The following is an 18132-nucleotide window of genomic DNA, read 5'->3' on the forward strand; positions in this document are numbered from 1 at the left end:
TGCAGTTTTTTCCTATTTTCTCCCTCCTCTCACAGTGTTCTGTATCACAGGGCCCATCAGTTCCCACTCTGGAGATGGTTCTTGTGCCTGTGGAATGCTGAATCTCTGCTCTCTGTGCAATAACACCTCCTTTGCTGCCCTCCATCCCACCTCAAAGGGATCCCTGAGACATCACACCATTTAAAGTTACAACTTTTCCTGCCTTTGATGGGCTGTGTCCAGGGGATCCATCCCACCAGGGACAGGCAGAGCTGGAAGGAATCCTGCTTGCTAATTACTGCCAGCATTTAGGAACAAATCACAGGGCACCACAGAGAGCCCAGCCCAAGGAACAATAACATCCAAATCTGTGCAATTGCTGAGCAAATGAAGACTGAATAGAACTTGAAGGCAATTAAAGCCTTTATTTCCATTTTATTATGGAATAAATACTTCAGGATATTTTCATTTGCTTCACTTTTTGTTTGCTCTGGGGTCTGCTTGTTAATGTGACTGGGATGTATGAGAACTCCTTAATTAACCTGTTTTTGTGGGCATCTCGTGGTTTCTGTGAAATGTGTGTGCTGACAGCTCTGGAACAATAATCCAAATAGAAATGACAGATTTGTAAGCATTGGCCAACTAAGAACTGCTCAAGAAATGCAGGTTTTGAATTATTGGACCAGGCTTCTCTGCAAATTGGAATTCAATTCAGTTAATTGAATTCACTGGATCCGTGGCAATTTGCATAAAGTTATAATAAGAGCGTGGTTATCTTTGTAAAAGCTGCAGTTTTGGAACCTTACATTAAAAATGGTATAATACAATTTTTATTTTGTAATAGCCAAATGCAGAAATATCTAAATGACAAGGGAACAAAACTGAAATATGTATTTTGCTCTCGATGACAAAGAAGCTCCTGTGCAGCAGCCCCTGGTGGAGGCTGTGTGGGTTGGATGGAGGTGGTTGTCGGTCTGTCTGTCCATCACAGCCACTCCTTTCTTGTAGCTTTGCTTTATTCCAGTTTATATTGCATAAAGTAAAGAGAGCTTTTGCTGAAAGCCTGGAAGCAATTCCTTCAAGTAGGAAATTTCTATTTCCTCTGTGCTGAGTCTGGGATCTGTGTCCTTGGGCATCCTCTGGGTTGGGATGGACTCTGCAGGTGTCCTGCAGGGATTTCCTGCAGCAATTCCCCTTCCAGACCTTTCCTTCCCCATTTCTCAGTCTGGTGTTTGGGCACATCCACGGGAGTAAATTCAGTCCCTGTGTCACTGCTGGGGCTGAGCAGGGGTTCCACAAGGACCCTGGGGGAAGAATTTGCTTTAAGATAGAAGTGGCAGTTACCTTTTTGTTACATTGACCTCAGGAACTGGTGCATGTGATACTTAAGTAAAATATCTGTAAAGCGATAAACCTGCAGGATGAGGGGAGGAGGAAACATCTGTGCAGCCGCCCTCACTGCAAGAAAATCCTGAGGAAATGTTTTCTGTTGGGGTCTTTGCAGACTTCAAGAGGAGTCTGCTCCCCAGAGTTTGAGCAGAGATGAAGCAGAGGGGAGCAAGGAGGTGCTTCAGCTCCATCCCTGCAGCATCCTGATTAAACCCAGGGGTTCCCCCTGCCCTGCTCTGCAGGCAGGATGGGAGGCTGTGAGCAGGGCTCACTCTGCATTTACCACTGAGGGTGCTGCTCCCTCCCTGCAGCTGGGCTCAGCTGTGCTGCTCCCCAGGGATGCAGGGCAGGGAGAGCCTCCTGCACACCCCAGGTGAGGGCAGAGCAGCAGGGATGAGGCAGGGACGTGCAGCTCCTGCATCCCTGCTCTGCCCCACAGAGCATCCCTGGACAGCCCAGCTTTCCCCCCCCGGCTGCTCCTGGGCTCCTCTCCTCTCTTTGCTGCTGAGACAGAGCCCTCTGCTCAGAGCTCAGCAGTTCTGGGCTTTTCTTGAAGAGGCTCAGCATTGATTCTTTAGGGAAATTGGCCCTGCTCAGGACCAAAGAGCTCAGAGATGTCCCCGTGCAGGATGGCACCGCGTCACCCCAGAGCCCAGCAGCACTGAAGCTCTTCAGGAGGAGCAGCAGCAGCTCAGCCAGGTACAGCAGGCACAAAAACAGGGAAAACTGTCTGGCAAAAGTGGAATTTATCTGGCTGTTGCATTCTCTGGTAGAGTATAGGAATTATTTGTGGAGAGAGCAGCTTTCGTTGGGGCCGCAGGGGTGGGACAGTGCAATGCCTGATGCCTTTCCCCTGTGCTTTCAAACTTCTCAGCTGTGTGGCTTTAATATTCATTTCTTTTCTTTAAATGCTGAGAAGTGAGTTTAGAGAAGGATGTGCCTTGCCCTGTCATTCCAGGCCCTTGTAAATAGTCTCTCTCCAGCTCTCTTCTTTTCCAGTGGAAAAGGGGAAAGGTGGGGACAGGAGCCCCCAGCAGGTGGAATGAAATAGCAGATTATCAGCTTTACTCTCACAGAGCTGTAAAAATTATTAAATGAAAGGTTTCTTTACTGATTTCATAAAGAAATCCCTGGTATTCTTAAACCCCTGAGGAACGTAGCAGAAAACAGTATTTCCTGTATCCTTTAAATGCTTTATTGCACATCATTTGAGGCCCTTTATTGCTGAGGCCAGCTCAGATTTTCCCTGCTTTAGTTTTGGTAATGTCATTTCTGATTAAACTTCGAGGCTGTCGTATATTGAACCATGAAATAGTTAAATTTTTTATGAGAGTGATGAAAATCCTACTGCTTTTGGGTTTCAGAGTATCAATAGCCTGAGCTGAACAAGTCAGACCTCATTCCCAGGAATCCCCAGTGCAGGATCTGCCACTCTCTGTGGTGTTTTCCCCACCTTGGGAATGCAGGTTCCTTTTTTAAAAAAAGCATCTTTGCATCTTTCCATCCCCCCAGGCTCTGGGGCCATGGTGGGATCTGGGATTTCTTGGAGCTGTTAATTCCTGAGCTGCAATTTTACCTCCTGGCTCCAGCCGAGCCGTGCATTTGGCTCAGAACCAGGAATAAATCAGAATTTTTGACTGTTCAGAGTCAGAATTCGGACTGTTGGGCTCAGCAGGGCTCAGCTCACAGTGCCAGTGGTGCAGCAGAAGTTCTGTGGCACGGGGGGAGCCCAGCTCTGCATCCCAGGCAAGATCTGCCTGGATTTATTGCCCTGAAAAGCTTTCTTAGAGCTCTGTTGCCACAATTAAAAGCTCCCTATTCTCCAGGAACCCATTAAGCAGCTCCCTTGCACAGCAAAGGGCTGCACCATTACCAACCTGGATCTGAGCATGGAAAAATGGGGATTTAAACTCAGAGAGAAGCATCAGGAGGAGACCAAAGGAATAAAGAGTCTCCTGGCAAGGTGTCAAATGCAGCAGTGCAGGTTTTTAAGGAGAGGGCAGTTGGCAAAGGGACTGAAGGAGGCAAATTCGGGGCTTGCCAGAAGGAAACCCTGTGCCAGGGGATGGAACTCGAGGGCTCTGCAGAGGAAATGCCAGTGAGGCAACCTGGGGGCACAGGAACAGCTTTGTGCTGAGGGTGTGGATGTGTCCTGGGAGGGGAAATATCGAGTGTGGGGCCACTGGGAGGAATCTGGGAACAGCTGCCACATGCACTGGTGAGTGACTGTGGAAAGGATTATGAAACCTCAGTGGTTTGCAGTGAGAAGAGATGTTTAAGAGGAAAATTAATTGACTTTAGCTGCTTTTTGGTGTTTAAATGTGTTTAAAAGGATCTGTATAAGCTAAGAGCTAGATTAAAAAGCAGCTCCTGGTGGGGAGTGGGACCATTCCAGGGGTTTGCCTGTGGGAAAGGCAGGATCTTGGCTGTTTTCTGGGCAACTTTGGTGGATATCAGTGAGAAAAAATGATGTACATGGTGGGTGCTATGGGATTTTGGAAGGAAATTTGAATGAGTTAGAGACGGGACTTCTGAGTTTTTAACATGATGTGATTTATTGTTCTTATCTTCTACATAGGCAGGAAGGGGGAGTTCAGCTCACATCTTCACTGCACGGTTCAGAAGGTCACAAGGCCCTTAGTTACACAACCTTTGAAGGACTGATTGAGCAATAAAACCCTGCTGACAAGGATATTTCTGGTTTTGACCCAATCCTTAAATATTTCATGCTACAGTGTGAGCTTCCTTAGCCAGTCATGTTCTGACACACAAACCCACAGCACTGCATTCTGAACTCCTTCTTTACTGTTGTAACTATTATTTTTTCTGTATCTTAAACTCTAAAACTCTAAACTTTCCTCCACTGAACTTAACATGTCTCTGCTTTAAACTATAAATCCACATTCTCACCTGAGTTTGGGAGCCTTTTCCAAGGTCTCAGACCAAATCTTGTGTTTAATTCGAAGCTTTGGCTTATGAGCCCAAAGTTCTGAGAGCTCCCTGCATTTCAGATTCCAACAGGTGCCAGGGATGTGTAAGGTCCTTTCAGGGCACAGGAGCTTGGTGGTGTGGGGGTGATGCTCTCACAGATTTTGCCCTCCCAGACTGGGGTAAATGTCCTCAGTGCCAAGCCCCTGTGCCTCAGCAGAGCCCAAATCCCCTCTGTGAGAGCTGCAGGCAGGGCAATGTGTGCAGTGCCAGGCTCCTCCTGCAGCAGGTCCTGCTCAGCTGAGGCTGCAGTGGTTCTGTGCCTGCCCTGGGGTGTTGCTGGGACAGGAGCTGGGGTGTGACAGTGGTCACAGGGGTCTCAGGATGAGGGAAGAGATGAGAATCTGACTCCATGTTCAGAAGGCTGATTGATTATTTTATGATATATATGATATTAAATACTATGCTAAAAGAATAGAAGGAAGGATTTCATCAGAAGGCTGGCTGAGAATAGAAAAGGAATGAATAACAAAGGTTTGTCTGACTGAGACAGTCTGGACAGCTGGACTGGGATTGGCCATTAATTAGAAACAACCACATGAGAACCATCCCAGCCCCACCTGCTGCATCCCACAGCAGCAGACAATCACTGTTTGCATTTTGTTCCTGAGGCCTCTCAGCTTCTCAGGAGGACAAATCCCAAGGAAAGGATTTTTCATACAGCATGTCAGTGACACTGGGATGCTCAGGGGATGCTGGGCAGGCGCCTGCTGGGCTCTGCTCCCTCAGGGAAACACAGCCTGTTGTTGTTTCAAGCTTTTTCCAAAGAAAACACCTGCTGTGCCAAGCTTGGGGAGTAGCAAAGCCCTCAAAATAAACACATACAGCAGGTGAAATCGTGCTAGAGAGGGGAAAAGCAAACTGGTATTAAAGTAATGAAAACCCACACGAGCTACATGTCGACAAACAGCTCTGAGAGCACGTGTCATGTTGCATTTGTGCTAAGAGATGTTATAAAGCTGCTCTGGCTCTCAGCAGCTTTCATCTTTATGGATTACTGTGTGAGATCTGTGACAAAAGTCAAGTCCCAGCTGAGATTTCCCTCAGGAACCTGAGTACAGATATTGCTGTCCTGGAACTTGTGACAGAGCAGAACTGGTGTCCTGCCAGATAAAATCCCTAAACTCCCTACCTGGTCAAACCAAGCAGCTGCAGTTCACAGACAGCTCTGGGCTGGGTGGCACTTGGTGCCCCTCTGAGCTGGGGTGACATTGCAGGGAGCAGGAGGGGACAGCAGCTGAGCTGGCAGGGGCAGCAGCACCTCCTGCACTGCAGCTGCACATCCTGCAGGGCTCCCTGCTCTGGGCAGCAAAAGGAAACCCGAGCCACAAACCAGGCTGTGCTGGTAAATCCTCCATGGGTCAAAAAGCTGAGTTGGGATTGCTGAGAACTGTGGGATTCAGGCAGCGTGGGAATCAAAACTGTGTCGTGTCATGTGTTTATTTAAACACAATCTCATTTATCTTCCTAACGTGACAGGTGCACTGATTTGGGCAGGGAGTTTCTATTTTTAGCTGAAAAGTCAGGGGATGTGGCTGAGGGAATTGTCGTGATGTTTGTTATTTGTTACATGCTAATTGTTACGGTGCTTCTGGATGCTGAGTTTATTTGCCATAGCCCTTCAGCTGTGAAGTTAATTTGTCCAGTCTTCCTGAAGGTTTCTAAAAGGATTATTTGACATTTTTTAAAGCTGAGCTTTGAAAAAATTAATTTATTAAAGAGCAAAGGGCTGTACAGTGCTGGGGCTTGGCACAGGTTGGGTTCAGGTTCAGTTCCTGGGCACCAGGTTGAAATACAACTTGTTTGGAATTTACTTCCCCTCTCAGGGATTTCATACATAATTCTGGAAGGATCTCTGAAGTTTTGCAAGTGGGGCATGAGAAGCTAATGAGGCGAGGTGGCTGATGAACTTCCCTGGCTATAAATTATGGATTTGAGGAGATTTGATGAAGTTGTGTGTCTGTGTGTGTGTGTGTGTGCTCACCATCTGCTCCCAGGAGAGGCAGGGTGGAGGGGCATTAAACCATAATGGGCTTTAGTGGGGTGGAAGCAGCAGAGACAGCCTGGTGACCACATCCAGATGGAAGGAACAGGAAACAATTTAAACCTCTGCAGGGCTGGGAACACCACAGCAGGCAGCTCCCAACGCAGGGATGGGCTGCAGCCAGAGGGAAGCAGCTGGGGACCCACAGAAATGAGGAATATTGGGGTGACACTGCCAAATTTATTTCTCATTTGGCTCCTTCCAGCTTCCTCTGGATGAGCAGAGAGGCAGGAGGGCCAGGGAGAAATCCCCAGCAGGTTTACAAGGGTGGGGATTGCAGCCTGTGCCATCTAACATGAAAATGCACTGTGTGCCTGGTTCCTAGTAGGTTAAAACCTCCTGATCATGCTGAAAGTCTCCTTCCAGTATCAAATGGAGGCAGCATTTTCAACTTAAAGACCGATACAAGGGGGTTAACAAGGTTTTTGCATTTTCCAGACATGCTAACACTGCCGCAGCCTTAAATGTCAATTGATTTAGAATATCTTTTAACCTTCTGTCAATACTGGGGTTTAGTGTAATTTTCCCACAAGAAATCTCCAGAGGGGTCTCTGTGCTGGCTGTTAGAGTTCCCCCTGAGCCTGTCACTGCCCTGAGTGCTGGTTTCTGCCTGGGTGTTACACGTGTGAAGCTGTGTAAGCGCCGTCGCTGTGGGTTTGCATCGCTCTCAGAGCAGCTGCCAGCACGTCAGGAAACATCTTCAAAGCCTTTTTCCTCTAGCACTACAACCAAAAACTCATGTTTCCTACCCCTTTATACCAAATTACCTGGATCTGTCCCCAGGCTGGGGCTGGTCATTCCAGCTGAGTGTTGTGACAGCTTTGGGCTGCTCTGGGGATCCCCTGGAAATGAACATTTTTGGGAAGTGTGTTGACCAGACTCTCAGGATGGTTGTGCTCAGTTCCTTGCTGTTTGCAAGGAGTGTTTGGGGTCAGCTCTGGGCTGAGCACTAGTGGCACCTCCAGCTCTGAGGCCCCAAAATATCAAAGCCATGGAGCTGCTGAAGGAGTCCAGGGGAGACCATGGAGATGCTCCAGCGCTGGAGCCAGGCTGGGAGAGCTCACCTGGAGAGGAGAAGGATCCAGGGAGAGCTCAGAGCCCCTCCAGGGCCTGAAAGGGCTCCAGGAGAGCTGGAGAGGGGCTGGGGACAAGGGATGGAGGAACAGGACACAGGGAATGGCTCCCAGTGCCAGAGGGCAGGGATGCATGGGAGATTGGGAAGGAAAGAGGTGGTGATGGACTGGAATGGAATTCCCAGAGCAGCTGTGGCTGCCCCTGGATCCCTGGCAGTGCCCAAGGCCGGGCTGGAGCACCTGGGGACAGTGGAAGGTGTCCTTGCCCACAGCTGGGGTGGCACTGGGGGGGCTTTAAGGGTCTTTTCCAACTCCCTCATCCCGAGGTGATTTCCCAGCAGCAGAGATGTGCCAGCTCCCCCAGCCTGGCACGGGCAGAGAGCAGCACAGCAGCCACCCTGCTCCTGAGCCCCAGGGCCACCCCAGGGCCACCCCAGGGCCACCCCAGGCAGCTGCACCCCCAGGCTGCTCCCAGGCAAGAGGAGACCCTCCTGAGAAAGTTCCTCCAATCCATTCCAAATGGAGGTCAGGATTCCTGGGAGCTGCCTGAGTTTTTGGCTGCATTCAGATTAACCCCCCTGCGGGTTTTTAATGGTTTCTCTGAATTTCCTGGTCAGCTGGAGGAACATTTCTCTGAAGGAAAATGTGGAAACTGCCCATGGCCACGTCTGCATCAGGATGGAATGGAATTGTTTCACATCTGGGTTTAAAGGCAGACTGGGCTCTCTGAAATTAATTGATCTTTGTATAAAGTTTAATATCTTTATAACCTCCAAGTCTGAGGGCTGCTGGGCTTGGGAACTTGTGCAGAAGGGAGCAGGCAGAAGGAACAGACAGATAAACTGAGGAACATTTAAAAACCAGCAACTTTGTAGGCTGAAATTAAACATTTTTATATTTCCTGACTCAAAACAATTCAGTTTTCAGTGCCTGCTGTGCTTTTACTGGGATGTTCTCTCTTGTGCAGTGATTTAAAAAGAAAATTAAGAGGAAGAAATAATTCTCTCAATAGAAATACTTACTTTTCCTTTTTTATCTATAACTTCTTGCTTACTTTGGGTATTTTATAGTGCTCCCCTTGATAAAGTGGCAGTCATAAAATACAGGGGTATATAATGATTGCACTTTAATTAAAATAAAATTTAAAAAGGGCTTCTGGTGAAATGCTGGCCAAGGTTTATAATGTGTGTAGTTCTTTTTCAATGGGTATCCTGTACTTAGAATTGATTTAACTGATACATTAGATGATGCAGATATTGATAACTGGTTTTTCTCTTCCATCTTGTGATATTTCTGTTGTTTCCAGTATGGTCTTATCCAAAGCCCCTTGGAACTAATAGGGGCCATAAAGTGGGTGATTTCTGCTCCCTGGTTTAGCTCCCAGTCATTGCTTTAACTGTGTGAGCAGCAGATAAATTAACCCTCTGCTGCTGTAACTTCAGTTGTACAATTGGAGTTTTACTGCCTGCAGTAAATTCTTATCCAGCCAGCAAAAATTCCCTGTAATTCTGTGGCAGGGCAGCGCTGTGACAGGGCGTGGGGCTGTTCCCCTGGCTCCCAGCTGGAATCTCAATCCATCCCCTGGTGCCTTTGGGGTCTCCTGGCAGCTGTAGGGTGCCTTTGCTCCAGTGCCTGCTCACACTCCTCCCTCCCGCCCCAAACTTCATTTGGACATTTTTTTACTCGTCCTTTTCTCAGTCTTAATGTTCTCATTCCATACTCTGTTTCCTGGTTTGCAACTTTTATTTTATCTTCAATTCAAGATGGTACAATTCTTGGGTTTTTTTTTTAAAGAAATTGTCCCAGAATCACCCAGACATCACGAATAAATTTTTCCAAATATTGGATGTATTAAATTTGAGCTGACAGCTCCATCTATGCAGATGGAAAAGTGGAAAATACCAACTGTGGCTGGAAATAAGTTGGCACATAAAGTTAAGAGGCAGATAGGGGTTGAAATGTTGGCAATTAGCATTTTAAGAGGTATTAAACTGGGGTTGAACAGGCTGGTTGGACACAGCACTGGGATGTGTGACTTTTATGGGGTCCAGCTGTAGCTGTGCCCCTCTGCAGCCTGGATGGGGATGGATTCCCAAAATCCCAGAATTTTGGGCTGGAAGGGACCTTAAAGCTCAGCTCTTTTCAGCTTGACCTGGTTGCTCCAAGCCCAGCTTGGCCTTGCACATTTCCAGGGATGGAGCATCCAAAGCTGCTCTGGGCACCCTGTGCCAGGGCCTCTGCCCCTCTGGAGTAAAGAATTCCAGCTCAGCCTTGGAGAACAGGCTGGATTTGGTGTGGACTCCCCTCTTTATTCATCCAGCCTCAACCCATGCAGGGTGGGAGAAGAACCTGCTGCTCAGGACAGGGCTTGAAGCAGGCAAGGCTTTAAAATCCGCAGGTTGCTTTGGAGCTGGTGTGCCTCCAGACCCTCAGGTCCCTCCTGGCTCCTTTCCTCTCCTCCTGAGCCTTTTGAGGAGCTCTGGGCAGGCAGAGCCCCTTCCCAGAGGCAGCAGGAGCAGGTTCTGCTCACCCCACCCCAACCAGGCTCTGCTGCTGCTCACACCTCTGGAAGCCCTTGCACACAAACCAATGCTGCCAACCTCGTTTCCTTTCATCTGCCAAGCAAACCAAGGGCTCGATGTGATCTCTCACTAAATCCTGGTGCAGCCATTCCTGAGGTGCCTGCTGGAGCTGGGCTCCTTATCAGCTGTGGAGATGATCCTTGTTTTGTCTGGCCAGGGGCTTGATTCCTTCAATAATTGATATTCCAGATTGAAAACAAAGCTGTGTGCAGCACCCCTTCCTTGGCTACCTCTGCCAGCAGCTGAGCACATTCCAGCCTGAGAGCCTCTGGCAATGAGGGAGCTCACAGGAGCCTTATGTATTTATTTATTTATTTTCCCTACACTCAGTGCAAGGATGCCTTTAAAAAACCCACGCTGGTTCTATAAAAGATGGCAGAGGCAGGAAGAGGCAGTAATTTCATGTAATCTGCATAGTCAGAGTGGGGAAATGGCAGAGTGTTTGCAGCCCTCTATTAGGGATTGTAAACAGGCAGTTTATGGTGCTCTGCTGGAGAACAGCTCCCATCAATTACACCCAGAGCCATTTCTTTGTTTTCATTCTGAAGTTTTATTTCCTTTTATGTGCAGTGATTAAATCAGAGCGGGAGGATTGTGTGGTGGGTACCAAACAGCGGCAGGGATGACAGGGAGGTGGCACCAGAGTCACTTTGCTCTGCTGTCACCCACAGAGGATGGGTCACCTCCCCTGGGACAGCCAGGAGCTCCTGCCCTGCTCCCACCTCTGGGGGTTCAGCCACATCCTTTAAATCATTCCTGAGAGATTTCCTGGCTCAGCACCTCCAGGAGCCCCCAGGTGCAATGTCCCCATGGGCAGGTGGCTCTTGGTGGCCAAAGCCTGTGGCCACAGCAGGCAGGCTCTGCTGTGCCCGTGGCATTTCTGGGGGTTTGGAGCTGCTCACAAAGGTGCTGTGTGCTGGGACACCCATTTGTTATTTGTGCCCTGAATTCCAGCCCAGAATAACCCAAACCACATCTCTGCCTGAGCAGCAGAGCTGCTTCTTTCTCCACACCAAACCCCCAAAACTCTGCTGCTCAGTCTGAGCTGCACTCAGGGGAGCAGGTGCCTCCCCTGGCATCTCTTCGCTGCTTGGCTTCATTTTGGAGGATCTGCTCTCCCAGTTGGAGGGAAAACTTTGTGTTCAGGCCACGCTGAAGCCTTGAGCAGTTCAGTGAACTGATGTCAGGGCTGAATTCATCTCTTCTGGAGGGCCATGGTCAAGGCTAGACCTCCACAGCATTGATTCCCTATCAGTTTTTGTGGGGATAAGCTCAATTTTTAATCAGAGTAACACATTTAAGTGCAAACCCGGCCCTGCTCAGCATCCCCAACCCCCTCAGTTCCAGGCAATCTTTAAAATAAACTTGGAAGGGGGAACAAAACACTAAATAATCACGTAACAGGGATATCAAAATGATTGGTGAGGTTTACGTTTTTCCCTTCCCTAGATGATTTTTGGATTTAACAAAGCAGTTAAAAACATGTGAGGGCCAAGCATCTCAATTATCTGGGCTGGGAGCCTTCTGCCAGGAATAGGTGATGAGGGAATTGGTGTTTTGATAGCCTCTGTTCCCAGGAATACACAGAGAACTGCCTTCTCACCAGCTTCTCAAAGTTAATAAACTTGCCTGTTGTTTTCCTTCTCCAAGTTCCATTTCATGCTCTAAGAAAGCTCCAATTTGTACCTCTGAAGGAAGGCAAAGCATTCCTCAGGAGTGTGAGTGTGTCCACTGGAACCTCCCCGAGGAGCTCCTGAGGAGAAAACTCTCCTTTTGTCTTTGAAATCAAAGGGATTATTCTGTAAGTGAAAAGTAAAAATGTCATTAAGATGCTGATTTTGGAGATGACACAGAAATATCTTCAATATTTTCACATCATTTTTTTGTCTGCTGGACAAGATGTCACTGTCTGATACTGTGGATTTTGGGAAGTGACCTATCCAAAAGGGAATGACAGCTTTGAATGTTGCTTATCTCAATTTGTTTGGAGAGTGAAACTGCCTTGATTCCTTATCTCAAAGCAGAGATTTAGGGATAGCAGGAGCTCCCCTGGCAGCAGAGCCCTGGGAGCCGGGTTCCCCTGGTGCAGCATTCTCCCCAGCTGAGACAGCACCCAATTAATTAACTAACCCTTCTTTCTGTAATTAACCCTTCTTTCTGTAATTAACCCTTCTTTCTGTAGGAAGTTTCTGCTCCAAAGTCAGCTGCAGTTTGGTATTCCAGTCTGACAATTCTTTTTCCATGAAGGGTTTGCTCAAAGGCTGCCTGGGGACCAGGAGGGGCTGGGCTGGCTGAGCTCTGAGCCAGGGCTCTCACTGAGAGCTTTGCTGTCAGAAAAAAGCAAAATTGGACATGGAATGGTCCTTGCAGACCACTTCTGTTGATGATGGACTGGTGATGCAGTTAGGAGAGAAGAACTGGGCTTAGGGAATACCAACTCAAATAATTTTTGCTGTTTTGAGTTATTTTACCTTCCCTAAAGCTGGCATCTTTTGAGGTTTATAATTTATTGCTTGGCTACATGGGATAGCCCCTTGCTTTAATCTCCCAAAACACAGCACTGAAAATGTCACTTGGTGAAGGTGGAAATTGGCTTTAAATTGGTGAGTTTTAAGGTAACTGATCCAGACAATCTTTAGTAAAAGTCTCTCCAAGAGAGGATAAATTCTAATTTGTAGAAAATGCCAGGCTAGGAAGTTTCACTGCTTGTAGCTTTTTATTATGATAATGTTGCTCCTTGTTGGAATTAAGCTCCTCAGAATTTGTGGCTGTTTGTGTGTGGATGTTCTCTGAGAGCTGCTGCCTCAGGTGAGCATTTCCCAATCCATCCCTTGATGGAAAAGGCAGAACAATAAACAGCGAGCCCTAATTAACACCCCCAGCCTTAATTCAGACTTGTCTCCAGCCTGCCCCTCTCCTTCCCTGGGGATGATTTATCCTTGCATTATCCAGGTTTTCCAGGGCAATTCTGAGTTTCCTGAGGGTGAGACACAGAGCGAGGGGTGTGATGGTGCACTTAGTGCTTGGTGATTAAAAACATTTAATTACTTTTTTTCTTTTTTTTTCCTGTGGAAAACTGTGCTGTGATTCAAGGAACTTGTGGCTCAGCTGGGAATATCCATGTTTGGGGTGGATTGTTGCTGCAGGTGTGCAGGGTCACCCCTGAATGGTAAAGGTATAGTCCAGTCCCTCTAAATCAGGTTTTAAGCTGTGGGTTTAGGTTCTGCATAAAGATAAACTGGGAGTGTTGCTTCCAGACCCAGTCAGAAGGGGATGGTGCTGCTGGGAGAGGTTTTAATCTGTAATTCCAGCAGCACAGAAGCCTCTCCCTGTCTGCCCCACTGCTGCAGAGCTGTCCCACAGCTGGGTGATTGGGAATATGTGGGATGAGCATCAATCAGGCAGCACTTACACCAAAAACCTCCACGGAATTAGCAGTATTTAAACTGCAGAGGATGCCATTTGTGGCAGTGGGCATTTCCTGAGTGATTTCAGCAGGGATCTCTGCTGGTGCTGCTGGAATTGTGTTTGTTGGGTGGGATGGAGGCAGCTTGTGGCAGCCAGGACGTGGCTGGGGCACAGCTCACCCAAGGCCTGACAAGTACAGATGGCTGGGCTGAGCTGGGAAATTCTGTCTGTGCAGCTGCTGGAACTTCCCTGGCCCAGGGAAATGAGATCTCTATCCAGGGAAGGGCAATGAGAGCCCAGAGGGGAGCACAGTGGGAAATCTGACATTTTTTTCTCAGACAATTCATTTTTGGGACAGCCCAGACTGGATTTTGCCTGGAATTCAGAACGGGGGGAAAAGCCCAGAGTGGATTTTGCCATTTGGAAAACGTTCTCAGGGGCAGGGTGGGATTGTTGGGGCCTGGGGGATCCTTGTGGGATATTCTGTGATTCCCATTTAGAGGCACAGTGTGGGGATTGTGTGCCAGCCCAGCTCCAGGAGGGAACATTTGAGGTCTGAGCTGGACCAGGCTCTGCCAGACGTGCTGTGAGAGCGAGGAGAGCTCAGGGGAGCTGCCACAGGCGTGTGCCCACTGCTCTTCATCTTCCCCACCCTTCTTTTCAAAACCCCCTTTGGTTCTTCTCCTTACACAAAAGGGAAAGTTATTGTTTATCTAAGAACTTACAAATGCCAAAAAAAACCAACTCCCACAGCACAAAAAAAAAAAAAAAAAAAAAAAAAAAAAAAGTCAAAAAACCAAACAAAAAGAACTCTTTTTCTTCGAGTGCTTCTCTTGTACCTTGTTTTGCTGGCTGTGCTAGTTCTAGATTTGCCCTGCAATACACACCCAGTGTTTGGCTGTTTGGCTGCATTTTCCATCTGCCCTTTTCCCTGAGCAGCTCAAGGAGTGGCTGGATGTGGCACTCAGAGCTGTGCATTGGGCATTGCTCACAGCTTGGGCTCCGTGATCTCAGAGGTCTTTTCCAACCCCAACAATTCTGTGATTTTGTGCCCAGCCCCACTCCAGGTGTAACCCAAGAGCAGTGGGCTCACCCCAAGCTCTGCTCTCCCTTCTGCAGCCCAGCCTGATGATTATTTTTATGATCCTCCCCTCCTGCTTCAAAAGCTGAGTGCACCGAGGAGCTTTTGGCAGCGGAGGGGGGCAGTGAATTCCCTGCTGCTGCCCTGGGGTCACACCTGGGGCTGCCCCAGGCTGCATCACTCCAGCCTGACAGTGCCCATGAGTGCTGAGTGCTGGGTGCTGCCCCAGCTCCTCCCGTGCAGAGGTGATTGGGGATGCCTGTTGCTGTCTGTCTGTGCAGCACGCTTCATTAGCAGTGATGGATCTGCCAGCTGAGCTGAGCTGGCACTCTGCAGCACTCCAGTGGGCAGAGCAGGACGGGAGCTGAGTGCTGAGGCTGCTCCTGCTGCTGCTCCTCGGGGTCTTGATGCCTTTTTGGGGCTACCTAAAACCAGAGGCCAGGCAGAATTAGGGGAATAAAATCTGTTCTATTCATTGAAGGGCTTCAGGTACATTTAGGGCAGCTCCAGGGGCTGCACCCAAAAATGGATGATGGGTCAGGGTTTGCACACTTTGATCAGTTTGGTCCTTTTGCATATTGGGGTTCATCACCCAATTACAGCTCCAGGTAATGAAGTCATTGACCTGTGGCAGTGGTCACAGGGGTCCCAGGATGAGGGAAGAGATGAGAAAGTTGACTCCATGTTCAGAAGGCTGATTTATTATTTTATGATATATATTATGTTAAAACTATACTAAAAGAATAGAAGGAAGGATTTCATCAGAAGGCTGGCTGAGAATAGAAAAGGAATGAATAACAAAGGTTTGTGTCTGACCAAGACAGTCTGGACAGCTGGGCTGGGACTGGCCATGAATTAGAAACAACCACATGAGACCATCCCAGACCCACCTGCTGCATCCCACAGCAGCAGACAATCATTGTTTGCATTTTGTTCCTGAGGCCTCTCAGCTTCTCAGGAGGAAAATCCTAAGGAAAGGATTTTTCAGAAAATATCATGGCTACATTGACCCCAGGTTTGCTCCCCCCAAGTCACTTTTGTTCCCATCTCAGCCCTGGGGCAGTGAGGTGTCCTTGGCTGCCAGGCCTGGAGAGGAATTGTTGTGTCTGCCCAAAGTGGGGAAGCAGCAGCTCCCACTGTGTGTGGGGTTTGGAGTGACACACTAAAGAACTGCAGGGTTACAAACAGATGGAAATGGAAAAGCTGAAATCCTGAGGCATCGACCTTAGGTGTGTCCTGCAGGTTTTCCTTCAGAATATTCACAAAACTGAGAGGTCATTTAGTACAAATTTCTCTTAAAAAGTATTTTTTCGTGTTCTGAATGCATCCATAGATATATCAGCCCCAGGATTTTAATTTCTATTCTGCTTTTACAGAAGTGCTAATCATGAAACATCCAAACAAAATCACTCACACAGCCAAGCCCAAAAATGCAGAAAAATTCACCGCAAATATTTCTACTCCACACTTTTTTTTTCCCTCTCCTACCTGCCTGCAGTCAGAGCTCTTAGAGTCAAGTTTCTTTGGCAGAATCCAATTAGGAGCAAAGGTGCCTTTCAAAAGAATTTGCAATGGCTGCATTGCCAGGAGTGAAGCTAAAAAGACATCTGCACACGTGTGGTGGCACTGGGGTTTCTAATGGGCTGCACTTCCAGACTGAAGCTCAGCAATCTCATTTTCATCTCGAAAAAATAACTTGTGTACTGCTGAAACTGCCTCTGCTTGCTTCTGGAAATGAAATATTAAACTTTGTGAGTTTTCAGGCCTTCAGCAGCAGCACAAACTCCCCTGGGATTTGGTAGTCAGGAAACATTTAGGAACGGGAAGGATCTTTTCAATTATCCACCTTTTGCTTGTGCACAAATGTTGCTTTTCCTAAAGCTGCTGCCATAAAAAGTCAATGTGTTTGAACAGCGCTTGCAGAGCTCTGAACAAAGGCCCTGCCGATGTGAACAGCAGAAATATTTACAGGGAAACATTCTGAGAATTGGACTCATTCACATGTGAAATAGGGAACTAGCACGAGGAATGGAACTGCAGCCCTGCCTTGAGAACCACCATCATTTAACCCTAGGAAAATATTTGGAGTGGTAATCATCTCATTTGCTTTTCAGGGCTGTTTGTGCCAGGACAGACATCGTTCCTCTGGGGGGAACTTTCTGTCCTGCATTGCCCTGTGCAGATATCAGGGAGTGCAAACTTCGCTTGGCAGCACGAGCACGACCCTCTGCTTGTTCCCTGAACTGCTGAAAATGATAATGGAAAACCTTCAGCTTTTAAAGACATTTTAAATACATTTTTAAATACTTTTAAAATACATTTTAAAATGTATTTACTGCCTCTGGATCCCCAAGGCCAGGCTGGACACTGGGGGGGGGATGTTCCACATCCTGGGACAGTGGGAGGTGTCCCTGCCCTGGCACTGGGTGGGATTCAAGGTCCCATTCCACAATTCTGTATTTTTTAGCATAATTTTTATTTCTGGCTGAAATTGAGATCCAGTGATTGAGTCCAAACTCGATGGGAGGAAGGACAGAGCCTGCTACTTTTAATATCTTTGCGAGTTAGAAGCTGTTTTACGTTGGTAACTTTGAAATGCTTTGTGTCAGTGTTTAAAATGCTGAAAGAAGCATTATTTCCTGAGGAGGAAAAGAAATGAAATTATTGCATTTGCAGGGAGCCCTGACGAAGGCAGAAATGATGCATTTGATTCTATGTTTTTAGGTTACTTTATTATACTATATTATATTAAAGAATACAGAAAATATATTTACTGAATGCTAAAATGATAATAACAACGAAAATTTGTGATTTTTTTTTTTAGAATCTTGATACAGCTTGGCCTTAATTGGCCAATGAGTTAAAATAACTTACACTGGAGACTAATTAAACAATTACTTTTGGGTAAACAATTTCTAAACACATTTTACAGGAGCAAAACACTGGAGAAGCAAATGAGATAAGAATTGTTTTTTTGTTTGGTTTTTTTTTTTTTTTCCCTGAAGCCTCTCAGCTTCCCAGAAGAAAAATCCTGGGCGAAGGAATTTTTTCAGAGAATGTGAATGCCCCATAAAATGAGTTTGCAAACCCTCCCAGTAGCCAAAACTCTCCCCAGATGGGTGCTGGGTCAGGGCAGCTGTGGCAGGAGCTGAAGTTACAGTGAGGAGGGGTAAGAAATTCAAGACTATCCAGGATTATTTTTTGACATTATGGAAAAATTTGGATTTTTTTAAATTTTTTTTTTTTTTTGAACCCTCCCAGTCTTTGGGTGCTTCCCAAAGCAGTAGGTTGAGTTGATAAGAGCTTATCAACCCCTTGTGTTTTTAATGAGGTATCAGATGCTGTGAGTGATTGCTGTGCTCATGACAGGGAGAGAGGAGAATTGTAAAGCATCTCTGGGGCAGGGTCAGGAAGAGAAACTTTGGAGGGGTTTATTGATGGGAATGATTCGTGGGAAAAAGAGAACAGGGAAGAATTTCAGCAGCTGCTGAAATTCAAGATTTATCTCAAATTTCGCTTAAATTGGTGTAAAACTGGTAGGAATCTCTTGTGTAGCTGCTGTTATAATCAAGAGAATTTGGTACTTGG

General features: G+C 47.2%; 1 protein-coding gene across 1 annotated transcript in view; it reads left to right on the forward strand.

Annotated features, from left to right (window-relative positions):
- Positions 1 to 18132, forward strand: part of LOC311158757 (contactin-4) — a 259902-nt gene that overhangs the window by 113165 nt on the left and 128605 nt on the right. The window lies entirely within an intron of this gene.

Source organism: Fringilla coelebs, assembly GCF_963513975.1.
Source record: "Fringilla coelebs genome assembly, chromosome: 13".
NCBI lineage: Eukaryota > Metazoa > Chordata > Aves > Passeriformes > Fringillidae > Fringilla > Fringilla coelebs.